A 27476-nucleotide genomic window follows, 5' to 3' on the forward strand; every position below is an offset into this window, starting at 1 on the left:
AACAGGAGGACAATGATCAACTTTGATGGACTTGCTCATTCCTTCAGTGCAACAATCAGGGACAATTTTGGGGTATCTGTGATGAAGAATACCATCTGTATCCAGAGAAAGAATTGTGGAGTTTGAACAAAGACCAAAGGCTATTATCTTCAATTTGGCAAGGGGGGGAAGCATTATCTTATTATATAATTTTTCTATCTCTTATACTTTATTTTTCTTCCTTAAGGATATGATTTCTCTCTCATCACATTCAACTGAGATCAATGTATACCATAGAAATAATGTAAAAACTAACAGACTGCCTTCTGTGGGGGGTGGGGGGGGGAAGGGGAAGCAAGAATAAGGGAAAAATTCTAAAATTCAAGATAAATAAAATCTTTTTTAAAAATAAATAATAGCTCTTGGGGCAGCTAGGTGGTGCAGTGGATAGAGCACTGGCTCTGGAGTCAGAAGTACCTGAGTTCAAATCCAGGCTCAGACACTTAATAATTACCTAGCTATGTGACCTTGGGCAAGCCCCTTAACCTCATTGCCTTGCCCAAAAATAAAAAACCTAAAAAAATAGTTCTTGAAATAACGAGAAAGGTATTTCTTTAAATAAAAAAAATCACTAAATATATTATGTTGATCTAAGTTGGAATTTTGCAAGTTTCATCATCAAAAAATTGAAATAAGACTACATTATTCATATAGAACATTACAACTAACAAAATATGCATTCTACACCTGAGGCCCAATCCATTCTGAAACTGCAGGGTCCAACTGTGGTACTCTCAAACTATTTACCCCTATCCACAGGGACATCTTGCTGGGAATATATGCATAAGAAAGGCTCTCTCATGGTGATGGTAACCCACCACCCAGGGTTCCAGATATTACTCTCCAATTGTAAGGATAGGGAAATGTAGCTCCGTTTTTCAATTAAGGTTACTATCATACCATTGACCTGATTTTAAAATGTTTTGTTGGTGCCTTTAGTCTCAGTCATTAGGAGGAATCTCTCCCAACTGTACCCCTCACCCACAGATTATACTAACCCCTTAATTCTATGGAATAAAAATAATTAAGGAGAAATAACTGATATAGGAAACACAACGAGATATCTCTAGAACATTCCGTTCTAGTTAATACTGCTGTCTGCTTTGGTCTTGAGGAGAATGTAAATATTAGTTACGTATCACCTGCTTTCAAAAAGCTACTGCTAGCCTCTTTTCCTTCTCACCAGTGACACAAAGTAAAAAGGAAAGGAAAATGAAAAGTTTACAGATATTTGTAGTCATACAGAAATGAGAAAAGGATATAGTGGTTCTAAGAGAACCAGCTGCTTAGACAGTAGTCTGCCAAGATGACTATTTTGTTGCCTTAATGCTATACATTCAAGTCAAGACTGCTGTAAAACTGAATTTACCAACTCATCAAATCTATCTTTTCTCTCCAAAGGAAACAGTAAAAAATTAGAAGAGGGAGGGAAAATGTTCTGTTTAGGTCTAAGGCAGTCTCCAAAATGACTAAATAACAGGTATATTGGAGGACCTGTAACTGGCAATCAGAAAGTTATGCTTTTCAACGAATTGTCTGTTATTCTTTAGTTGTCAAATCACACCCCAAGGAGAAAAGGAGCTCTTTGCAACAGCTAAGGATCTGAAGGCCATCAGAGGCTAACCGGCTTCTGAGAACACAATGTCCTGATACCTTTCTGGGAAAGTTGACAGATTTGCCTCAGACCCTACCTCTGCCTCTTAGGGGTTGAGGTCCTATGAACTAACAACACCTCCTGATGTTTCAGCAGTATCATAGGATTAGAAATGTAAAACTCAGCTCCATAGCTTAATCATCTCAGAGAGGGTTCTCTAATAGTCAACATTTATCTTTTAGTTTAAGTCTGGAAAAATGTTGTAAGACAAAGGGTTAGGAGTTCTTGAGGATTCCAAAGAGAAGTCTGAACATCACATGAAAGGATGTATCCCTCCTTTTATCTCATTAACCAGATGCTGGATGAACAGTCACCCAGAGTTACAAAGCTCTCCTGGGTTAACCAAGGTAGCTAACCAACATTGCTATTCATTAGCCTTAAAAATTTGCACAACATTTTCTAAAGAAATAATTTTCATGAATAATAAGAAAAAGATTCCCATACTAATTCTATTAGTTTATGATGGAATGTTAGAATGAAGTATTGAACTCTAAGTAAAGACAAGACTTGGCTTCAAATTCCATCACTGAGTCTTAGCAGCTATATGATTTTGGTAGACATCTCTCAAATCTTACTTTTTTCATCTATAAGATGTGGATAATTATAACAAGAAAGCAGCTGACATCAGTCAGAAAGACTTGGGTTCAAATCTTTCTTGATATACACTTAATCTTTTAGTGTCCTAGGAAACTCTTGATTTATAAATTGCAAAGCAGGAGCCAATTTGCATTGGGAGAGGAATTTTGTTGAAAGTTACCTCTACCAATAGAATCAGAGATCTAGTTAAAAATAATTCACCTCTGGGTACTCACCTCATGGGACTGTTGTGATGAGGAAATAAGGTGATGTTTCTAAGTTGCAAAACTTAAAAGTCCACTGGCATTATCCACCACACATCACAGATGTTTGCCAGGAACTCATTATTGATTAAAGAGAGTTTTATTCTTACTTTAGATTTTAGGGGCTTTTAAAATATATTTTGATAACTATATTTCAACACTTAGCTTCCTATGTAATCTTACATATTTTTCATGTAAAAAAATGTTATTGTGAAGAGTCCATAGTCTTTGTCAGACTGCCAAAAGGGTTTGTGAAAAAAAAAAAACAGAAAAGTTAAGAACCTCTAGTTTACAGACATCGTATATTCTTCTCTTGTAAAACCCTAGAAAAGAAGTTGTAAATAAATCTATAGTAAGGCAAAGCAAGGGATATTTGGAGTGGCTACCAAGGTGCTAAGAAGGTTGATGGACAATTACAAGTCCACTCTCACCTCTCCATCTCCCAAAATGAATCAGAAAGACCTGAGTTCAAATGCTGCCTGACACACACTTAACCTCTTAGTGTCCAAGAAAATTCCTACAACAAATGGAAAATGTCCAATGGAAAGAACATGGGGTTTAGAGTCAGGGGATCTGAATTCAAACTCCAAATCTCCCATGTAAGTACTTATATGACCCTTGGTGAATCACTGAACTTCTGAGGTCATAACCTCTGTTATAAACCCATTTTCTTATCTGACAGAGCTTAGAGTAGATTACTTCTAAAGTGATTTTCATCTCTATGTCTAAGACACTATAACCCTTCCCCTTAAGAGACAGAAATGAGGCTCAAGGAATAGTCCCAGGTCTCCAAAGTGAAATGAAGCATTCCTTAAATCATAACAAAGCAGAAGCAGGAAAAGTTTCAATGTGAAAATGAGGAAGAGACAGAACAGAATTCTGACCTGGGTGAAACAGAGTGTGGGGGATAAGCATGTGTCATAGGAGGAAAAGAAGAAATGAATGGTAAACACTTGGACTTAAGAAACAAATAACGTTCTTCCCGAAGGAGGGGGAACTGGGCTCTCTGATGAAGAAGCAGCAAATTGCTAATTGATGGGGAAGAACTATAGATACAAGGCCAGCCATGCACGGTCTAGGGTAGAGAAGATATTGCTGAATGGTGACTAAGGATTCCAGCTACAAGATAATAAAGTCAAGACAATAAGCATTTGTTAAGTGCCTACTATATGCTAGATATTGCACAAAACACCTGAGGCATAAAGAAGGGCAAAACTCCCTAAATGAAACCAAACCAAATCAATCTGTGCTGAAGGAGCTCAGTCTAATGAGGCAAGACCTATTTATAAACAAGCTATAAAAAAAGGAAAAATGAGTATAATCAACAGCAGAAAAGGCACTGGCATTGAGGGGGCACTTGGATACACTTCCTGCAGAAGGTAACAGCAATTGGGACTTAAAGAAAGCCAAGAAAGCAAGGAAGCAGAGAATCCTGGGTATGAGGGACAGTGATAGAAAATGTACCATGTCTGATGATAGGAAGCTAGAGAGAACCAGGTGCAGAAGACAGAACAAAACAAAAACACCTGATTTTTCTGAAGAAACAGGGGAGTGATGTAAAGAAATGACAGGAACATACAGGGAAATCACCAAGCAACCCTAGCTTTAAAAGAATATTTACAGAAGAAGAAATCAAGAGAAGGTAGCAGATGATAAATACTTTTGAAAGAATGGTCTGGGGATACAAGTATCAGGAATGTTACTGCACCCAGTGAACTGTTGTTGGCAAGCCAAACTAAGGACAAGAGAAGAGGACTGGTTTAACTAAGACAAAGAAAAACCTCAAAGAAGAAATAAGAAATGATGCCCAGGATAATGAGAAACAACAAAGAGAAGGATGCCACTCCTCAATTATTTTATTTGTTTCCTGTCAAGAAGAATTATCTTTGAACTGCAGAGGAAAGTGAAAAATGACTAATAGGCAGCTGAAACTCAAGATTAAGTAGGGAGATGGGAAGAGAGCACTCAGTTGCCATAGTAAGGAAGCACTTAGTTGCCTTTGATGAGTTCTCAAGTCTCCAAATGCAAATAAAATTACATCCTTTGATATTAAAAGAACTGGCAGAATGATGTGAGTGCTGAGCCATTTTCAAGGGATATTAGAAACATTATCAAGAATAGGAGAGTAATTGTCCTGATTTCTACACTGTCCCCCAGAAAGATGAACGTGGGGCAGAGAAGAGACTGTATAAAACTAAATTCATTGAGTTAGATTTTAATTCTTATTGCTACAAAGCCTATCCATGGTCAAGAGGCCCAGTAAGGACTAGGCCATTATAAGCCATTCACATTTTACAAAGGATGGGGGTTTACAAGGTCTGCCAATCTGCTTCCCATGGTATTGTTTCCCACATATCTAAAAGGATACTTACCTATCAAATTCAGTACTAGGGAAGCCAGTAAACCACTAGACTGACCTGTATATAAAGGACAGGTGCCAGGACTTTTGTCTGTACAATCTTAGCATGAAAATGAAGGTTAGGGAAATCCACTGTAAGCCTAAGGCAGAGAACACTACACCAGGAGTAAGGAAGACACTTCTTTCTGATTTCAAATCTGACCTCAGACACTACTACCTGTGAAATCCCAGGCACATTACTTCATCCTGTTTGCCTCAGTTTCCTCATTTGTAAAATGAACTGGATAAGGAAATCGAAAACCACTGCAGTATCTTTGCCAATAAAATCCCAAATGGGTCACAAAGAGTTGGACATGATTGCAACAACTCATCAACAACAAATTATAAGACACTAAGAGGTAACTATCCTCTCTGACTGTAGACTACATGGGAACAAGGACTTGGTTCTTCTCTAAATTTTCTGTCTCCTTTGTACTTTCTTCAGTGTTATCTCAAAAGTTAGAATAATAAATTTGTCATTTATTGTGTCTTTGATGGTCCTCCAAAAGATTCAGACACAGTGAATATTTAACTGATGTTGAAAAAGTATGAGGCCCATTCATGTGATCAGTGTTTAAGAGACTAATTCCTGAGGGCAGGACTTTATTAGGTCCTTGTCTGGTAAGACTAATTTTGCAAAATGGTTTGAACAGGAGGCTGTCTCTGGCCTTAGGGATTTATCTAAAGAATAAACTTTAATTCAGAAGTTGGTCTCCAAAGAAGATAAAACAGCAAATGCCCCAAGGTCAATGTCTGGTATGCAAACTCTCAATTGGAGTTAAAAGAAACCTGGAAAGGGCTTGACCAACAAGAGAAACAGATCCTTCCTTCACTGTTGAAATTTCTGGGTCATTCTGCTGCTCCTCAGTCCTGATAGCAGGGTAGTAGTAAACAGGTCATTATTTCCCTTGAAATGATGTTTCATTCAATCAGATGTTTTAAAATCCCCATTTTTTTCTGACTCATTCTCATCATTGTTTCATGCTCTTGTCATAAATGGTTAGTGTCTCATAACTATACCAGAAAATCAAAATGACTTTTTTTCTGAAAAAAATATTGCTAACCTATTCTTGCACATTAAGTGGACCATTTGGGAAGATATATGGGCCAGCATGGTATAAATGCAAAGGACTGTGGATTTGAAGTCAGAGAGATCAAGTTAAATTCTCTCTCTCTCTCTCTCTCTCTCTCTCTCTCTCTTTCTCGGGCAAGTCACTCAAACCAATCTGGGTGTAAAATAAGAGGGTCAAATGAGATGCCCCTTAAGGTCCCCTCCACCTTCAAAGGACACAGCTGGGGCGCAGCTAGGTGGCACAGTGAATAGAGCACCAGCCCTGGAGTCAGGAGGTCCTGAGTTCAAATGTGACCTCAGACACTTATTCCTAGCTGTGTGACCCTGAGTGAGTCACTTAACCCCATTGCCTTGCCAAAAAAAAAGGACACAGCTAGAGGGCTCCTTGGAAGGGGGGTAGTACCAACCAAGATGAGCTTACTACTCCAACAAGGTAGCCAAGGATGTTGGTAATGAAATTAAGTTAAATCATGCCATGCCACATCTTTACCACTTTCCCCAAGGAGGAAAATGACAAAGTTCCGGATAGAAGCACAGGGTTGGAAAATAGGTCAACATGGTGAAGGGGAAGTGCCCATATCAGATAAGCTTTTATCCTCTTCTGATTGATCTGCTACCTTCTTTCTGCCTAGGACTGCTTCACTTTGCTAAAGTTACTGGTTCTCACATTATTGCTCTTGCTATGTTGTCAAGTAACAATGAGTCAAGGTTTTTCTTGGGTTTTGTTGTTTTATTTTAAACATTATGGCATGAAAGGAGCCTTATTTAAGAATTCTCTTAATTCAGAACAGCTGATTCATCAGAGCACTGGACTGGGAGCCAGCAAAACCTGGGTTCAAATCCTGCCTCAGACACTTAACAGATGTGTGCCTTAAGAAGAGAGCCTCTCTGTACTTTTGTTTTCTCAAATGTCAAATGACTAGCTGTCCTCGCTGATCTTTTCCAGCTCATCCTCTATGATTCTTTAATCAATCCTAGTCTATAAACTTTCTGAAGACTATATCCAGGTCTCCCCAATCACTATTTAATGTCTTCAATTATTTATCTGTGCTACATAAAATCTGATCCTCAGAGAGGCTGGCAGATAGCAAGTACCACAATTGCCAAGGCATCCACCATAACAGTTTAAGTTCACTAAAATTTTCTTCTTGGTTTCCCTTAATGTCCATCTAAGGGTAATGGAGGGAAGGAGATCTCTATCAAATAGAAATATCCAGGATCATTTCTATGGAATTGTTTGGGGCAGAATTGATCCCATACACCCAGAATGATGTTTAGTTCATACCAGGAAAACACAAGTAATTAACAGAAATCAAGGGACTAAACCCATTGACAATGAACATCAAGTGTTTGGTCAAACTCTTGGATCTCTTCTTCAGATGACTCCCAAATCTCATCCATATCTCCCTCCTCAGCTCCAGTCCCACATCTCCAACTGTTGGAATGACAGGTCAATTTAGATGTCCTACAGGCATATCAAATTCAATAGACTCAAACAAAATTTAGCCTCTTTCTTGTTAAACTCACTCTGTCCCCAAACTTGCTTATTTCTATATAGGGTATAATCTGAGTATCACTACTCTACCAATCACTGATTCACAACCTTTGAATCACCCTTGACTTTACATTTTTGATCCTTTCCATATCCCATCTACTGCCAAGTTTGCCAATTTTACTATCCATAAACACTATCTCCTGCATCTTCCCCCTTTTTCTTTGCTTCCCTACCCCAATTCAGATTCATCCCTTCTCACTTACACTATTATAAATGGCCTCTTAATTGTTCTCCCCTTCACTAACACATCTTCCACACAACTGCCAAATTCATATTCCTAAAATCTAGATGTGACCACGTTCTTTTCCTGCTGACAATGCCTTGGTGGCTCACTCTTGCTTATAGTCTCAAGAATAAATTTCCCGAACATTGCTCTTAACAATCTGACTCCAAACAATTTTTCAGCATAATTACATATCACCTCCTTCATGTACTCATATGTTCCAATTAGATTAGCCTACCTACTGTTCTCTCTCTATATATATATATGACATTCCATCTCTAGCCTTCATGCTTTGACAAGAAAGTGGCCTATGTTCAGATAAAGGAAATAGGTTCCTTTAAGATGTAGTGCAATTTCTGACCAAGGAAGAGGTAGAGAACATCATTAAAAACAAACTAGGTAATTTTGATTACATTAAATTAAAAAGCTTTTGGAGAGACGAAACAATTGTAACTAAGATCAAAAAGAAATGTAGTAAATTGGGAAACAATTTTTATAACTAGTATTTCTGAAAAAGGACTTATTTGTAAAATATAAATAGAATTGACTCAAATTTTTTTTAAAAAACAAGTCATTCCCCAAGTGACAAATGGTCCAAGGATATGCAAAGGCAAATTACAGATGAGGAAATCAAAGTGATCCACAGTCATATGAAAAATTACTCTAAATCACCACTTATTAGAGAAATGCAAATTAAAGCATCTCTGAGGTACCACCTCTTACCTCTCAGACTGGCCAATATGACCAGAAAGGACAATGATCAATATTAGAAGGGATATGGGAAATCTGGGACACTAAAACATTGTTGGTGGAGCTGTGAACTCATTCAACCTTTCTGGAGAGCAGATTGGAATTACACCCAAAAGACAACAAAAATGTGCATACCCTTTGATCCAGCAATACCACTACTGGGTCTATACCCTGAAGAGATTTTGAAAAAGAGTAAAAATATCACTTGTACAAAAATATTCATAGCAGCCCTTTTTGTGATGGCAAAGAATGGGAAATTAAGTGAACATCCTTCAATTGCGGAATGGTTTAACAAACTGGTATATGTTTGTCATGGAACACTATTGTTCTATTAGAAACAAGGATGGACGGGAATTCAAGGAAGCCTGGAAGGATTTTCAAGATACTGAGCAAGATGAGCAGAACCAGAAGAATATCATACACCCGAATAGCAATATGGCGTTGATGGTCAACCTTAATGGACTTGCTCATTCCATCAGGGACAATTCTGGGGTATCTGTGATGGAGAATACCATCTGTATCCAGAGAAAGAATTCTGGAGTTTGAAAAAAGGCCAAAGACTATTACCTTTAATTAAAAAAAAGCCTGTTATCTTATCATGCAATTTTGTTATTTCTTATACTTTATATTCCTTCCTTAAGTATATAATTTCTCTCTCATCACATTCAACTTAGATCAATTGTATACCATGGAAACAATGTAAAGACTGGCAAATTGCCTTCTGTGGGGGGGGGGGAGGGAAGCAAGATTAAGGGAAAAATTGTAAAATTCAAAATAAATAAAATCTTTCAAAAAAAGATTTAGTACAATTTCTACCTTCCACCCAAGGCTTGGGAGAATTGGAGCAGCAAGGAAGCACATTGAATCCATCTTGTGATTCGGTTGTGGAGATAGTTTAGTTCTCATTCAGTTCAATCATATGTCTAGTCCAATTTCTGTCCTGTGACAAAAGTTTATTCAATTGTGGGAATTAAGAGAAAACCTTATTTATTCCATTATTTTAACTTAGTCCTATGTGGCTGGGAAACTAGAATACCTGTCTGCTATTTAAAGACCATTAACTCTTTTTTTTAACTAAAAGATTTTTCTTAAACTAGGTGATTTTTTTAATTAGATAAAAGAGGTCACCTTTGCCTCATTTTTACCTAGTCTTAGTCACTGAATGGCCATTGCCTCAGTGAAACAAACCCAGAAAGACCTTAATTTAAAAAGGCCAAGGTCTCTCACTGAATCCTGGATCATCTCCAGTTACCCTGATCTATATCTTGTCCAGATATCTCCAGTCATCCTTATTTATATCTGAACCCAGATGGCTTCAGAGAAGAAAGTGAGGCTGGTGATTTTTCATAATCCTCTCTAACAAATTCAGTTCACCTTCCTGTTGTCATGGCCCTCCTTGAAAGCAAAGGACAAACAAGAGAGACTATTATTCAAGGACCTGGGTTATGCTGACTAGAAATCTGGTCATATCCAAAGACTGATGATGCAAGGAGTCTTCTCACAATTGTACAGTTCAAGAAATCCATTTAATGTGAAAATTAGTCCATACTGATCAATCAATTATTGATTCAATGTTTCCTTGACTATTTACAGATACTTGAGGAGTGGTATACCTCCTTTTCTAAATTCAGAGAATTGTACTTGTTCACTCTCCCCCTCCCAACTTGGAAAGTCTCTAATCTTTCATCTGATTAGAAACTCAGATTACCTAATGTTTTAGTATTTCTTTTTAATTAAGTGGTTTTATTTGATTAACATTTCTTATGCATAAAAATCTATCTCCCCTTGTATTTGATGTCTAGGCCTAAGCTGAGGAGGGCTGGCTCCACTTTGTTAGGCAATCAGCATGCACTGTTTAATAAATCAATATGCCCAGGAGACTGAACCTTTGCTTTCCTCATTCATTTCTTCTTTCATCTGCAACATTTAGCTATTAGTTCCTACATGGAACTAGCCCAGTTGTTAAAGTTCATGTGGAATGTAAATTCCTTTTATCTCCTTTTTTGTCTTTGAATTTCCAATGCCTAACAGCTAATGGTTGCTGAACCAAACCAAATAGTTCACCAAGAGTCATTTGCAATGCCTCAGAAATCCCATCAAAAACCAAAATCATAACAGATCTAGACTAGGTGACTTAACAGGGAGCCAGAGCAAAGAGACTTGATAAACATCCCCAGTTCCTTCAGTCATTATTCTCATTACCCTCCTCTGGACACTGTCCATCAAGTCAATTGTCCTTACTTCAGTGTGGTGCATGGAACCATATGTAATTCTCTAGAAGTGGTAGAACCACAGCAGAGTGCTGTGGGAGAACAATTTCCCATGGTCTTGATATAATGTCTTCTTAAAGACAGACTACAATCTCATCAGCCCATTTAGTCTCAGCTGCACTATTACAGTGGCCTTCTTTCTCATGCCAATCCATTCTCTCCTCAGCTTCTAAGTAAACATTACCTGGAAACATAAGCACAGGATTCTGGAACTAGGGCAAACCCCTGCTGTAGTTCAAGAACACAAATTAAGTTGTGGTACACTAATGACACAGCCCTGGAAAATAATTTATGTTCCCTGGGAACTAATGCCCAGTAATTGCCTAGGAAACAGATGTGTGAGTAAAGGGAAAATTTCCTCCAAATTGCTATGACATACGTCCTTCTATTTTCCTACATCTTGACTGTATAATCTATATTCAAGAAATATTTTTCTATTTCTATTTAAGAATGCCATCTGTTTCCATTCTTCTTCTCCCTGAGGAAGGTAACGGCTATGGAGAGTCACTTTCATCTTTACAATCTGAACTGTTGGAATAAAGAACTGCATCAGTTAGCCTCAAATGTAATTGGAATCATCGCATCAGAGGATTTTAGAAAACTGAAAGGACTATCCAGAGAAGAGCTAGCTTAGTCTCCCTCTGTCTTACAAATGAGAAAACCGAGTTCTCAATCAATGAAGTGCCTTACTTGAGGTCCCCCAAGAATCGTAGAAAAGGCCAGGATTCAAATCTTGGTTCTTTTTACTTTGGATTAAAGCTCCCCCAAATCAGAAGGGACTGTGGTTCAGGAGATAGAGAGTTTCTTGTTATTGGAGATGTTCAATCACTGAATGATTGCTTGTATCACAAATCCTGAATTACAGAATCAAGGACACGGTAGGGTGTATCTGAACAGCAACATCTATTATTCTATGCTCGGTGCAGCAACAGGAGACACAAAAAGTCAATAAACATTTATTAAGTGTCTACTATATACACCTGCCTAGCATGGATAACACAATACTTGCCATTATGGAACAGAGGATTGCAGGTTTAGAGCTGGAAAATAACTTTGAAGCAATCTTGTTCAATTTTCTAATTTTTACAGAAGAGGAAAATGGGACTCAAAGAAATAGAGGTATCCAGTATCAGACAGTGGTAGGTCCAGGATTTAAACCAGGTCACTGAGAGGCTCTGGAGCAATGCTCCTTCCATTGCAAGGAGTAGGTACCTCCTGACTGGTAGGAAGGCAAATAAGACACAAGCAAGGAGGGGAACAGAACCCACAGTATTATATAAATCATAGAGAAACAAGAAGACCCTGGATGAGTCAGGGAAGTTAGTAGCATTTTAGTGAGGTTTGAAAGAAAGTAAAAACTGGAATATGGAAGACTCATCTTCCTGAGCTCCAATCTGGGCTTCAGACACTTACAAGCTGGATGACTATGAGCAAGCCACTTAATTTTGTTTACCTCAGTTTCCTCATCCATAAAATATGCTGGAAAAGAAAACAGCAAATTACTCCTGTATCTCTGCCAAGAAAACCCCAAAGGGCCAACAGTATGAACAGTGCAACAGTAAATTAGAATTCAATGAATAAAAGGAAGAAAAGGACCCCTCTATACAACCATCCAGTGACTGAAGATCTCCAGTGATGGGAAACTCACTCTTCCTGAAACAGTCCCAATTTTGGACAGTTTTACTGATTAATAAATTTGTGATTTTACTGAGATGGGTTCTCTAACACAACAGACAATTAGAACACATTTAGGACCAAAAGGCATCTGAGTATTTCATAATTATGTTCCCTTGTTTTATGTGCCTGTGTGTAATTTAACAATTAAAACAATGTTCCATATATATATATATATATATGTATAACATATACATATATAAATTTATGTGTAGTATACATATATGTTATTGTATATATCACAATAGGCCATACCTTTACAAATTAACCAATATTTACAAATAAGTCTCTATTGGGGGAAAATAAAGCATACATAAATGGCAAGGCACCTGCCTCACAGGGCTGCTCTGAGGATTACCTGAGATAATCTAAGTAAAGGGCTTTGCCAACCTTTGCCAACCTTTAACTGCTAGAGAAATGGTAGCAATTCTTATAGGATCTCAATAGAAGGTCCCTGAGGTCCCTTTCTAGCTCTAGAACTATGGTCATTTGATCTCGGACATATGCTTTACTCCTCTTCAATAATCATTCTAATAAATGATTTTTAAAAATCATTAAGTTCTTCCTAAGTGCTAAGCCTGGGGGAGTCAAAAAAAGGACATCCCCTGCCCTCCACAAGCTTCTAATAACTCTTCTCCATTCATAAATCTCATTAGCCCCAATCCCCTCAAATATCTATGATTTACCCAATTAGGATAAACTCCAAACTCTTTAAGCTGGACATGCCAAGCCCTCAACCATCTGGCTCCTGCTTCCACACCCAACCTTGTTTGAGCCGTGTTCCCATTATGTTTCAAGTGCTTCAGCAAGACTAGGTTAGAGGCCACTGTCAAAAACTGATTACGCTCTTAAAATGTTGTTAAAAATGTTAAAAATAGGGAATTCCTGCTACAGATGATCTAGGCTACAAATTCAGGGGAGGGGGGGTGGATGACAACTGGAATAATATGGGAAGGACTTCAGGGAAGAGATGACTAAACCAAACTTTGAGAGATGGTTAGAATTTGAATGGAGGAGAAGAAGAGGAGAATCATGGGATTTCAAGCTATAAGGGACCTTAGGGACCATTTAGAGAGTCGCTTCTTTTTAAAATGAAGAAAATGAAAATGAGGCTAAGATTGTCTGACTTGCCTTATATCACAAGGTAGGATTTGAACCCAGGTCTTTGAATCCAAATCCATGGTTCTTTCCAATGCATCATGCTGCCTTTCAGAGGAAAAGCCCAAGGAATATTCACTGGGTTATCAGGCAGGATAATGGGTTGCAAAAGAGAAACAAGAGATATGCTTAGAAAGAGTGCCTGGGGTGAAATGCATGGCTGAATAAATGTTGGGATTTTTTTCCTCCTTTTATTCTTTAAGGGATGAATCTCTAGGGGCAGCTAGGTGGCACAGTGGAGAGAGCACAGGCCCTGGAGTCAGGAGGATCTGAGTTTCAAAACTGATCTCAGATACCTATTACCTAACTGTGTTGACCTTGGACAAGTCACTTAACCCTATTGCCTTAAAAAAAGATAGAGAAGAATCTCTAGAAGGGAAAGGTTCTCTAAGCTTCTTCAGTAAAAAATAGAGGTAGCATAAAACCAAAATACATTAGAAAAAAAATTTTTTTTAAAGTAAATGCCGATTGAGAAGCCTGGAAAGACTTCTAATGTTACTGTAATGAAGTCAGCAGAACCAAGAAAACTACAGATACTGACTACTGTGATGTCAAGGGAAAGACCCACCACAAAACAAATGAGTCAATAAGTATTTAAATAAACAAAGAAATAAATGATCAATAAACATTCAAATAAGTGTTATTGATTGACTGACTGAACAAATGAAAATATATATCGATGAGGTATAAGGTATAAGAAAAGAGAGACATATGTAGGGGGAGGAGAAGGGGGAGGGGCAGTTATGAAGGATTTTCTATTTGGGAGGAGGGAGTGACATGATCAAGACTGAACTTCAGGAAGATCACTTTAGTAGGTCCAGGATCAATGTGATAAATGGCAACAGCACCAGAATAGACAAGAGGGAGCATTTGAGAAGTTTTACAAAGGTAAAATCTACAGATTTCAGCAACAGATTGGATATGAGAAAGGGTGAGAGTGGGTAAGTGAGGAGGTAAGGATGACATCTAGGTCATGAGCCTGGGTGACTGGGAGGAGTGGGCACCATCCACAGCAATAGGGAAGTAAGGAAGAAAGGAGGGTTTGGGGGATGGAGAAAGATGAGTTCAGTTTTAGATATGCCAAGTTTAAAATGACTTTGAGATATCCAGATCAAGTTGTCCATTCATCAGGCATCTGGATATGCAAGACTTATGAGGTTATTGTTGACAATGCTGCCAAAATTAGAAGGAAAACAGAAATATGGTAAACAATTTTCACAGCTAAGGGTCCTGATAAAGGATTCATTTCTAAAATATATAGAGAATTGCATCAAATTTATAAGGCTACAAGTCATTCTCCAATTGATAGTCAACGAATATGAAAAGACAATTTTCAAATGAAGAAACTGAAGCTATATGTATGTGTGTGTGTATGTGTGTGTGTATATATATATATATATATATATATATATATATACACAAAATCATATGACAAAATGCTCCAAATCAATAAAGATTAGAGAAATGCAATTGAAAACAACTATGAGGTACAACCTCACACCTATCAGATTGACTAAGATGACAGAAAAGGAAAATGTTCAATGTTGGTTAGGATGTAGGAGGATGGGGACATTGATGCATTGCTGGAGGAGTTGTGAATTGATCCAACCATTCTGGAGAGCAACATGGAACTATGTCCAAGGAACAATAAAACTGATCATACTCTTTGACCCAGCAATACCAACAATAGACCCATTTCCAGAAGAAATCATAAAAAATGTTTCAAAATATTCATAGCAGCTTTTTTGTAGTGACAAAGAATTGGAAATTGAGGGGATGACCATGGTTGAACAAATTATGGTATATATTTGTTATAGAATACTATTGTTCTGTAAGACACCATGAATGACTGGACTTTAGAGAAGCATGAAAAGAACTATAGGAACTGATGCTGAGTGAAGGGAGTAGAACCAAGAGAACATCATACACATTAACAGCAACATTGTGAGTTGACAAACCCTGATGGATACAGCTTCTCTCAGAAGCTGTTCAGAGATCTAGGACAACCCTGGGAGACCTGTTATGGACAATGTTATCTACATCCAAAGGAAGAAAAACAAAACCAAGCCAAAAATAAACCCTACAGAATCTGAATGAACACTACATTAACTTTTCTAAAATTTCTCTTGTGTTTTTCCTTCGTATCTCATGGTTTTCTTTCTTTTCCCTTAATCCTACTTCCTGTAAACATGTTAAACACAAATGTATATGTACAATAATCAACAGACTGTTTGCCACTGAGGAGAGGAGTTGGGAAGGGAAGGTGGAAGGAAATTAATGTAACTTAAAAATATGCATATGCATGTGGATTAATGTCAAAAAACTTTCATAACATGTAATTGGAAAAATAAAATATTATTTGAAAAAAAGAGGTTAAGGTTGCAAGGTTAAGGCTGGATAAGTAGAACTCAGAAACATCAGCACAGAGATGAAAATTAAATCCACAGGAGCTATGAGATCACCAAGTGAAATTATGGGAAACTCAAATTTGGAAGCTATGACCTAAATGAAGATCCAGCAAAAGAGATGGAGAAAGCATAGTCAAACAGGTAGGAGGAGAACAAGAAGAGTGTAACCTCATGAAAAACAGAGAGGAGGACTAAGGGGAAGAGGGTGAACAACACTGTCAAAGACCACAAACATGTCAAGAAGGATGAGGACTGAGAAAAGGCCATTAGGTCAATAAGCCTATGGTCCTGCTAGAGAGCTTCTCAAAATCAAGCGTCAAATGAAGATACCATTTTAGGAATTAATATCTGCAGTTTTTTTTGACTCAAGAAGATCTGAGTTTAAACATCTTCTCTCAGGGTTCTAGGCAACTTTTAAATTATATGTTACAGAGATGCTGAGCTGTACTATTCAAGGGATTTTCCTTACCTGGAAGTTTTTATCCTCTCAAAATCACAGATCCAATCCCTAACCCAGTTCTTTAATATTCTTGAGATCATGATACAAATTATTCAAAAGATGAAACTAACAGAATCATTCTACTCTAGATATTTCCCCCTCTAGGTTTTTAACCAGTAATTTCTTCTATATAAGGGGTCCAGGAGGAGGAAGTGTTTCTTCATAAATGCAGAACCAGGGTCTTTAGCTTACTATAAGTCAAAAATTCTTAAGCCAGAGGAAGTGAAATGATTGCCAGAATTATCCAGCTTTCTGGTATGTGCTAGAATTAGATCTGGAACCCTAGCTTTCTTGATTCAAAGGTCAAACTCTATGACAAATTCCTTCTGATGTTTATATTCACTTTAAAACACTCAGATCTGACGCAACACCCCCTAATTCCAATAAATACCCAAGAACAGCAACCTATAGGTCACCTTTGTTTTTACACATGCATCACTGGACATTGTCACCATGAAATGCCAAAATCAAGTTATAGACACCATAATTAGGTAACCAACCTTTTATTAGTTTCTACAACTGCTGTTTCACCTCACAGCTGCTTGGAAGAAGTGATGGTATTTTTACAAAGTAAAATTAATTCAGTTTAGGGCTCTCAGAAGAAATCTCTTCTGAGGGGTTGTGTGGTTTGGTCCATCCAAATGTTGAATTCTGAAAAATTCTTGCAAATGTAAAAATCAAATTTGAACTATTTTGGGACTTGAAAGAATAGTTCCCTTCATTAGCTTACAGATTCATTTCCCAGCAGGCTTTGGAGGGAGGGGGAAGAGAAAGAGGAAATGAAAACAGGAGAGTGTATCCATTGTGAAAGTCAAGTCAAATGAAAGAGGGCCATTTAAATGAGCCTCTTAGATTTCATTTTAAAATCCATTTCTTTGGAAATATCAATTTAATTAAAGCGCTAGTAAGAGATATTTCAAAAGCCCAAGGCTTTGTTTTGTTGTTTTGACAAATCTCCTACTGCTGAGAAGCATCCTTGCAAATTCCCTTTGCCCCACAGCAAAGGAGGCTGAGTCAGCACGACCCAATTCCCCAGTCAACCTGGGTGTGGCCCTAGGCACTGCCAACCCTAAAGCTGTAAATCTGAAAAATACAAGGCTAAAATTAAGATGACAGAAAAGGTAGTTTGGACATTAAGTTTTATTCTCTGGGATTTGTCATTAGCCTACAGGTGGAAGATATTATGGTGATGGATCACCCCAAGCTGAGGTAGATCAGAAACAAGAGAGGGGGGAATATAAAATTAATCTTTCGTTGCTAAATCTTTTATTATAGGCATATCTCATTTTGTTGAATTTCAAAGATAGTGCATTTTTTTTTTTTACAAATTGAAGGCTTGTGGCAACTCTATAATGAGCAAGTCTATCATTTTTCCAACAGCATGTGTTCACATCATATCTCTGTGTTGTTTTAGTAATTCTCACAATATTTAAACTTTCCATTATTATATATTTTATGGTCACTTGCGATCAATGATCTTTGATCTGACTACTGTAATTGTTTTGGGTTGCTGTGAATGGCACCCAAATAAGGCACCCAAATTAATCAATAAATTAGTTTCTTCTGACATGCATCAGCCCATTCCCCATTTATCTCCTCTTCTTTGGGTTTCCCTATTCCCTGAGATAACAATAATGAAATGAAGCCAACTAATAATCCTACGATGGATTCTGAGTGTTCAAATGAAAGGAAGAGTCAACTGATATAGTGAACTTCATTGTTGTTTTATTTTGAGAAATTGCTGCTGTCACTTCAACCTTTAACAGCCATCATCTTGATCAGAGATTAGTCAGCAGCCATCAACATAGAAGCAAGATGCTTCGTTAGGAAAAAATTAGGACTTGTTGAAGGCTTAGATGATGAAGGCTTAGCATATTTTTAGCAATGAAGTTTTTTAATCAAAGTATGTAAATTTTTATAGACATATTGTGCCCACTTTAATGAAATATTTGCTTTATTGTGGTATGCCCCTTGAATCTAAAGGAAAGAACCTGTGAAGGAGTGGTAGTTGGAATAAGCACTGGACTTAACAACCGAAGAGAACAAAATTTTTCATTTAATTAGCTTGGTGACAAATCAAATTATTTTAGTTAGAAACTTGGAGGTCAACTAGTCCAATTCCCCCTCACCCCTAATCCCAGCTCCATTCTATAGATGAGAAAACTAAATCCTAGAGAGGTGAAGAGATTCTCTCCCCCACCAAGGTCCCAGAGGACACAATTAACAGGAGACAGGTGAACCTCAGTCTTTGAAAGGAAGCAGAGTGTAAGGAGAAGAGGATCAGATTTAGAGATCTGGGTTCAAATCTTGGGCCTCAATTATTAAATTTTCCTGAATGATGATCTCCAAGATCTTGTCTAGCCTGTTATCTATAAATCTATGTATTATCCTATATAAAGTAGAGTTTACATTATTACATTTCAGTCACTTAAGTTCTTTAAGATTCAGTTTCTTTATGTACCAAATGGATATGATTATGTGGTCATTACTTTGAAAGCATCTTATCAGTTATAAAATGCAATGTAAAGTTAGTGTTATGCAAGATAACATTTTCATTTTGTTCTTGCTCATTAGGGTAGGAGGATTTTTTTTCATTCAACTGAGCTATCAATACAGGCAAACCAGGAGAATACTCCTAGATACCAACAAAAGTATTCACATTTGGAGCAACAACCCTGTTCTCATTAATGCTATTTCTTTTTCTCCCTGCCTTTTTTGGCCTCTCTACTGTCACAGTTACTGGAATTGAAGAGAACTCACCTTCCACACAATCTAACTTCTAAGTTCTGGGAGTACAGAACACCAGAAGTAATTATAGATCAGAAAGAAATAACATTTGATAGATAGCCCTTGGGAGCTGCTGACTGTCAAGCCCCCTCATTCAGGAGAAGTTATCAAACCGAGGCTGTCAGGAAAGGAGAGACTGGGCATGTTTAAATTTTATTTTGTTTAAGGATTAAAAAAAAGAAAATCTTTGTTCGACCCTCTGAAAAATATTCTGCAGGTTCACCTGTAAGTCCTACCCACATTCCCTCCTTGGCTACAAATTCTGGCTTCATCATTAGCTCCAAGGATTACTGCAGTGAGGTGGGTAGGAATGGGTAAGAGGGTCATGCCCAAGAGGCACTCTTAGGGGATGCCTTCCTTTAGAATTGGGGACTCCAAAAGAAAAGTGGGTAACAACTTATTATGAGACATCAAGTTCCAATAAGACATTTTAAAATGATTCCAGTCTTGAGTATGTGATTCAACACCAGGGAAAGAAGCCAATGCATATTGGTGAGTGGACATGTGCAAACAAGTATAGCCCGAGGGTGTGAAATGTGCCAGAATATAGCTCTGACTGATTTTAGAGTCCCATCTTTTTCCCTTTTTTTCATGGATCTCTGGGAATCTTTAAAGGTTCAAGTTTGAAGGGGGAAAACCCATCTCAGAATGTTTTTAATACATAAAATATATAGAATTACAGAGAAAACTAGTTATAATGAAATAGTTATCATGTTCATGGACTATTTGAAATCTATCACAGACTCATGGGGATCCATGGACTCCAGACTAAGAACCTCTGTTCTAGGACATCTAATCATGGTCAAGTCAATAACAATTACTAACTAAACTCAGATAATGTGAGACAGATTTGGGCAGATAGGTGGTGTGGTAGATAAGAGTCTGAAGTTAGAAGACCTGAATTCAAATCCAGCCTTCATGTTCAGGGCTCTATCCCCTAAACATAAAAAAGAGGGGTCCTGGGGAAATCTATGCTGAACCATCGGGGACTCCACCTGTTCCTGAATTTTACAGTTTCTATATGTGATGTAGCTTTAGTCACAAATTTCCTTAGGCACTGAACCAGATTTCTATCTCTTGCTCACTCAAATTTTGCTAACAAATCTTTTGATAAGATCTTACCATTCAATTTAGAAGACATTATTTTCTTAACAGGTTCACACAGATGAGCCTCTGTTGGAAAGCCTGTCTCTCATCAAATAAAATCAGGACATTGTTATGTATAGTTTATTGTCCCACTGAGTCAGAGGAATCAAGCTGCAGACTCTATAGGGGACTGGGAGACAAAATTTAAAAACAAACCAAGGAAATAAACCATTTTTCCTCCTCTGCAAAGAGGATGGGTGCAGGGCGAGTCCATTTGGCAGATGACAACCATGTATACCAGCACCCCCAAGGCGAAGCAGGAAGAATGAAAGCAAGTTATTGCTCAGCTACACAGAAGCACTCAATAGCTGAGAAACCCTCAATTTATATTCAGTTTAGCAGAACTGAATCACTGCCAAAGTAAAGGAGCAGCACTAGGGCAGTGGGAAGTGTGGTTGTCAAGTGAATTGTCTTCTGTGCAGATGGTCCTAGTCTGCTCCAAAATTGAAGCATCTGGAAATGAGGCAAGCTATAAATTAAATTAAGACTCCATCCAAGGGATTGAGGTCATAGATTAGTTTACATACAATCAGGGTTTCAGAGTTGAGTAGAACATCAGGTCTTTCTAATTAGATGTGTGGGCATCAGAGATAAAACTGGAATACATTCCTCCTATCTTATCAAGTATAATCAGCTAACTATATGGATGCATCTTTGTCTTAATATTCTGCTAAGTCTGTTTCTTGATCTGAAACTCATCTTGTATATAGTTTTCCCCAGCTTCTATAGAATTTATCCAGATAATTTCCAATTAACTAAGCAAAAAGCATGCTAGGGAAAGAACAGGATACTCCCATTCAGCCAGTTTGGAATGCAATAAAATTACTTTAATTTGTAGTGGTAAAGATCAGAGAAAACAATATACTTTGAGGAGCCAGGTCTATGAGAAAGAGGGATTTGAGACAGTCATAGAGATAAAAAGAAACTACAAGGAATCCTTGCTCAACCACTATAGTTAGAAAGTGAGGCAACATCCCGTACTGTCAAGCAATGAGTGGATATAAAGAGTTGTGGTTCAAGTCACCAGGATGGAGTGAAAAAGAAAGCAGTTAGGACATGGATCAAAGTAGTTATGTAAGTAGAAATGAAGTAAAAGATTTGGAGGCTGGAGTTCAGAGGGCTAAGTGAAAGACCATCACAGTTCAGAATAGATAGAATAAGATTTGTTATCAATCAGTCTTGTCCAACTCTTAATAACTCCATTTAGGATTTTCTTGGCAAGATACTGGAGTGCTTTGTCATTTCCTTCTTCAACTCACTTTGCACATGAAGAACTGAGGCAAACAGGGTTAAATGACTTACGGGTTGTAAGTGTCTGAAGCCAGATTTGAATGCCGATGTTCCTGACTCCAGACTCAGTGCTCTCTTAAAAGCACCACCTTGCTGCCCTTGTAGAATATGAGAGGACCAGAGAATTAAACAAATAGAAAATTTAAGGTGCTTCAAGACCCAGCTGTCTCATCTCCCTGTTTGAAGGCTTAAAGACTGTCCAATTCTCCTCTTACCTTGCAGGAAGCAGACCGTGCTAGATGTGGAATTTTTTTTTTTTACAACATATAAACAGAAACTACAGGTGGTTATTGGAAAGCAGCAGAGGAAATGAGATTGGAGCTCTAAATATCATCTGTGTTCAAGAGAGACAGCTGTGGTAGGGTAAAAAAAACCCCCACTAGCCTGGGAGCTAAGAAACCATGTTTCTAATCTTGTCTGGTCACCAAGATGAGTGACCTTGGCTGGTGCTTGGCTTCTCAGCCTCCAAGTCATCTTGGAACTTGGTGCGATTTCTAAAATCCCTTTCAATTTTATGATTCCATAAATATAACTAATCAGCTACTTAGTTGAGTAATTGAGATAAGGAATCCCTTGGAAAAAAATTCGATTTTGGGTCACCTAAGAATATAGTTTTTAGTTTTTATATTGATAAAAGAGAATGCTGTCCACACACAAATGTTGGGAATGAATTTGAGATTCTGGGAAGTCTTCTAAAAATCTAGTAATAAAAGCATTTGTTCCCCCCCCCCCCAGGGCTCCAGGATCACTTTGTATCTTCCCCATGTTCTGCAAACAGCAGGGTTTAATAACTTCTCATGGGCTATGAACAGTCAGTAAAGAGAAAAATATAATTCCCTAGTGTCCTTATAAACTTCTTGGGCTTGGATTTAAAGCATTTTCTTATTTGGTCCCCTTTTACCTTTCGAGTCCAGCACAAAGGACAAGAGAACTTGAGCCTGGAATAGGAAAGAACTGAGTCTAAACCTCATACACACTGAACTGCTGTCTCCCTCAGGTTCTTCATCTGTAAAATGGGGCCAGTTCTGATAGCACCTATCACTCAGGATTGCTATGAGGATCAAATAAACTAATACTAGTAAAATACTTTTCAAATATTATAGTTAAATTAATCCTCTTTATGATTATTCCCTTTTCAAGCCCTCTAGACTTGTCATTAGTTGTAATCCAAACATGACCCACAGGGTTCCCCAGATCTGGAACCCCTCACCCCATGCCTCACCTCTACCTCATATGATAAGCAGTTTCCTCTTTGCCCAGGTGCCTGACTTGTTAGGACTTCCTATCTCAGGAAATTACTTTGAATTTACTTTGGTTTGTTGAGAAGGTGAAAGGAGAATATAGGTAATGTGTCTGAAAACTCAAAGGTGCTATCTAAATGTGCACTAATGGCATTTGACTTTTGCACCCTGTGTGGGTAGGGAGGCTATAATAATAGTAGAAATTATTATAACAATAACATTTACATAGCCTTTTAAGATTTACAAGGTACTTTACATCATCTCATTTGATACTCACAACAACACTGAGAGGTAGGTTTTGTTATCCCCATTTTACATATAAAAAAAACTGAGGCAGACAGAGGTTAGTTAAGTGACATGCCCAGGGTCATATGATGACTATCTAAAGATGGATTTGAATTCAAGTCTTCTTGACTCCAGGTCTGGTGCTCCGGGACTGTGTTGTCACCTACCTACCTTTATTAGCCTCTATAGCTGTCTCTCTGTCCCCATTCCTCTGTGATGTTTTCACATGAGGGAAAAGAAGCTCCAATGCATTTCTCATCACTACCTCATTACCAGTGTTTACATTTACCCTAAGAAGTAAAGTATAGTTGATTCCCACTGCATTGTGTTCACCAAAATGTTGCCTTTACAAGAACTTAGATTTTTAAATACTTTGCATTTCTCTAGATCAAATTCAATTCAATATCCCATTGTTTTGTCATTTGAAACTGTACACATTGCAGAGCTGATGTCTGTCTCACTAAAAATAAATGAGGTGTCTGACATCAATCATCTTTTTTTTTAGACGTGAGCATATGACTAAGGCACCAGAGCAATAAATGATGTTGATCCATGTAAAGAGCTTACTGTTGTGATCAACTAAAACTTACTTCAATATTAATCTCAACATTATTTTGTTGCATTGTTAATTAGGTACAGATAAAAAAAAATTCATGCATTATAATAGGTTGTGGGGAAAAAAAAGTAATACTTTAACCAAGAATTCACTGCCTATTCTCTTTTCTTTTAAAAGTTTTCTACTTTACAATAAGAGAAAATATTGGGAATTTTCCTTAATCCTTTATATACACTCAGCTACATATATTAAAAACAATAATAATAATGAATAAGTTTTTATATGATACCTTATTGTTGGCAAAATTCTTTACAGATGATACCTCATTTTAGCCTAACAATCTTGAGAGGTTGGTGTCATTATTATCATCATCCCCATTTTAAAGAAGGAAACTGAGTAAGGCAGAGGTTGAGTGATCTAGGGTCACAAAAACTCAGCCATTCCAGAGTCCTGGTCTGATACTCTATCTATTGGCTGTAAAGATAAAGGTCATAGATCGATTATCTCAACATCTGAGGTCTCCTTTCTTTTTCAGGGGCCTAAGTATGAGATTTCCTGACAAGACCACTGAAAGTACAACTAAACGGAACTTTGCAATGTGTTGCTCCTGCCCCCTCATTTTTCATCTGACCAACATGACTCACCCAAGGGTTACATGGGAAGAAGCCCCACAGTCAGAATGCGCTCTGCTCTCTGACCCAAGTCTAGGGCTATTTCTCCTACAGTTCAATTTCCCCCGCCCCCTACTCATCAATCCCTAACCAAAAGGGTGTGTGGACAGCAGGAGGGGGTACTTAAGAGTACAGGATTTAAAAGTCTCTCAAATCTGGCTCTATATGGTCTAAATTCAGTTCATTTAAAAAACCATTAAGAGCCTACCACCACTATTACTACTACTACTACTACTTCTATCATTAGTACTACTGGTGCAGCATATAGAGCTGGGCTCAGATCCTTGATGCTCACTAGCTGTATGTAAGACCTTGGGCAAGTCACTCAACCCTGATTATCTCACATCCAGGACCATCTCCAGTCATCCTGATTTAGATCTGAAAAGTGAGGTTGATGACTTAGCAGAGCAAGCCCTCACCCTATTCTAATTCATGTGCTTGTCAAGGTATCACCTTCATGATGTCATGGTCTTCTTTGAAAACAAAGAACAAACAATTACTGATGCTACTATTCAAATTTATTAAGAGTTTACTATGTGTCCAGCAATTCTGCTAAGTTAGAGAAAAGAAAGGCAATGGCATGGTCAATGCCCTCAAGGAGATCAATCTAATGGAGGGAGATGACATAAAAATAACTCTGAACAAGCTCCATACAGTGTAAATATGGGAGGTCATCTCAGAGGGAAGACTCCAGTTGGAGTGGGGGTAGTGGTGAAGGAATAGGAAGAAGTCCCCTGCAGAAGGAGAAGTCAGAGATATCACTGGATGCTCCATTCTATAGTTAGAATCAAATCTTAAAATGAAAACTCAGGAAAGGTAGCCCGCAGCTCAAAATATCAGCTACTGGGTCCTTTCCTCTTATAATGATGAGGGAGAAAAAATAAGGGAAAGGCACTAAGGAGCAGGGGGAGGGCCAAAAAGGAAGGAAAAAGGCACAGAATGGGAAGGTCATGAAAACAAAACTTTGTCTTCAAAATATTACCAAGCCTTCCTGTTTATTTCAAATGGGTATTAATAAATATAAAATATCTCCCAATACAACTTCTTTCTAGAACATTTATGCTTTCTGGAGGGAATTATTGCTGTGATCATATGAAATTTATAGCCAAATTTGAATTATTCAAGGAAAATGTTCAGAAGGGAGTGTTCTAAAACCATCTCCTTGGAGACAGAATTAAAGGTGGAGTTGTATTTATTTTAAATTTGCAGACAAAATTTTTAATTCCTCTGCACAGGCACTGACTGGAAGGAAAGAACCAATGTACTGTTTACAGTTGTATTCCCAAAGATAATTATTTAGGAAAGTGATACTCTCTTTATAACCATTAGTAATTTAAAGTGTTTTAAATTTTCATCAATTTTACAGTTGTCCCCAGAAAGCTGGGTTTGGATCAATACTTTTGTGTTTTCTTTCCCTCCCACCCAATCCCTAATTTAAAAGAAAACAGAAACTTAGTAGTGAGTATAAAGTGGCTTTTCCAGTTTGCTAAAATGGAGGTTGCTGTCTCCTAGCACACAAGGGGGACAGTCTCCTTTCATAGGCTGTCTGCACCTCAAAACTGGTAGAGCTGAATCAATGATTTCCAACATCTTTTCAACAATTCCACCCCGCCTCTACAGAGAACAGGGCATTCATGTCCATCAATAAGGAGAGAATCTCATGTCAATGGGCTTTGGGATTACATTCCTCCCCTCAGCTAAATTTTTTGCAATCCTTCATAGAGTAGCTGATAAGGTTCAAAATCTGCTCTGGCTGCTAGTTCCAGGTACTATGGCCTCCCAGGGCTTCTATGGGGTGCTGTACCACCCTCCTACAAGCCTAGCTTCAAGACTGCCATATATTTCAAACTCCCATTTCCCAAGGGGATAATCTCCAGCACTAGAAACTGAGGACAGTGAAAGAAACCAGAACGGAACCAAAAACTTCTAGACTCATTTCTTGGAGTCTGGGCACAAGATGGAGAGACAAGGGAAAGTCTCTCCCCTTTTCACTGGTTCAGTTCATGGTATCTGCATCCATGATGAACACAGAAGCTGAGAGCAGTTAAAAAGATGGCTCAGTCTCATCAGTTTTTTAAGATAGAGTTGTTTTTAGTCTTGTCTGACTCTTTGCGACCTGACTTGGTTTTCTTGGCAAAGATATTTCATTTTACAGATGAGGAAACTTGAAGGGTTATGTGACTTGCCCAGGGTCAGACATCAATAAGTGTCTGAGGTAAGATCTGAACTCAGGAAGATCAGTCTTCCTGACTCTAGGACTGGCACTCTGTACCACATGGTTACCTAGATTTTTAAAGATGCAATCAGTTAAATCAAAATAAGTTATCCCACTCACATGACATGAGAACACATTGGGCTCCATATTACAAACACTGGGCAAACTCAATACCTGGTCACACATGTATGTAGACAAGCAAAAAAAAAATTCCCACATTTTTCCATGCCCCATTCTGCATCTTGAAGTCATGACATCTCTGGCAAGAGTTGAGTAGCATACCATCAGATCTCTAAGAAATATCATATATGGGTCAGAGTTCTTAAGCCTATCAAAGCAAATAACTCTGATATTAAGGCATATTATTTTAAACTCATAATTAGTAATGATAATAGGAAATGAAATAGAAACAGAACTATGAATTTGCTAGTTATTCTTTTTTATTTTGAATTCTTAATGATTGTGTTCTTCCAGATGTTATGATGCATATTCTCCTTAATGTTTGTGTTCTTTCCATGTTATAATGTATGAAATAATTGTTGTTTCTGAATTGGTAGAAGGACTTCCCTATCTTTGGTTTAGATCACAGACATTAGCCAGCCTTTCCCAACAAACAGTGGACTAACAAAGCTCTCCGTTCTCCTTTTCTCCTTCTCCCATCAGTTACCATTGCCTGTTCTTTTTCCTTCTCAATATCACCAGGCCATCTGGGTCTTCAACATCCTTGCCTTCACTCTTTCCCATGA

General features: G+C 37.8%; 1 protein-coding gene across 7 annotated transcripts in view; it reads right to left on the bottom strand.

Annotated features, from left to right (window-relative positions):
* LRRC8B (leucine rich repeat containing 8 VRAC subunit B) overlaps positions 1-27476 on the bottom strand; it is a 96618-nt gene that overhangs the window by 41372 nt on the left and 27770 nt on the right. For 2 of the 7 annotated variants that reach the window (XM_074221713.1, XM_074221716.1), the window contains exon 1: positions 9347-9453. The exons of the other annotated variants lie outside the window; for them this stretch is intronic. The gene's annotated coding sequence lies outside the window, so the exon portion shown is untranslated. Of the gene's footprint in view, positions 1-9346; positions 9454-27476 lie in introns of those variants that run through there. 7 annotated transcript variants of the gene reach the window in all.

Source organism: Macrotis lagotis, chromosome 2 (genome assembly GCF_037893015.1).
Source record: "Macrotis lagotis isolate mMagLag1 chromosome 2, bilby.v1.9.chrom.fasta, whole genome shotgun sequence".
NCBI lineage: Eukaryota > Metazoa > Chordata > Mammalia > Peramelemorphia > Peramelidae > Macrotis > Macrotis lagotis.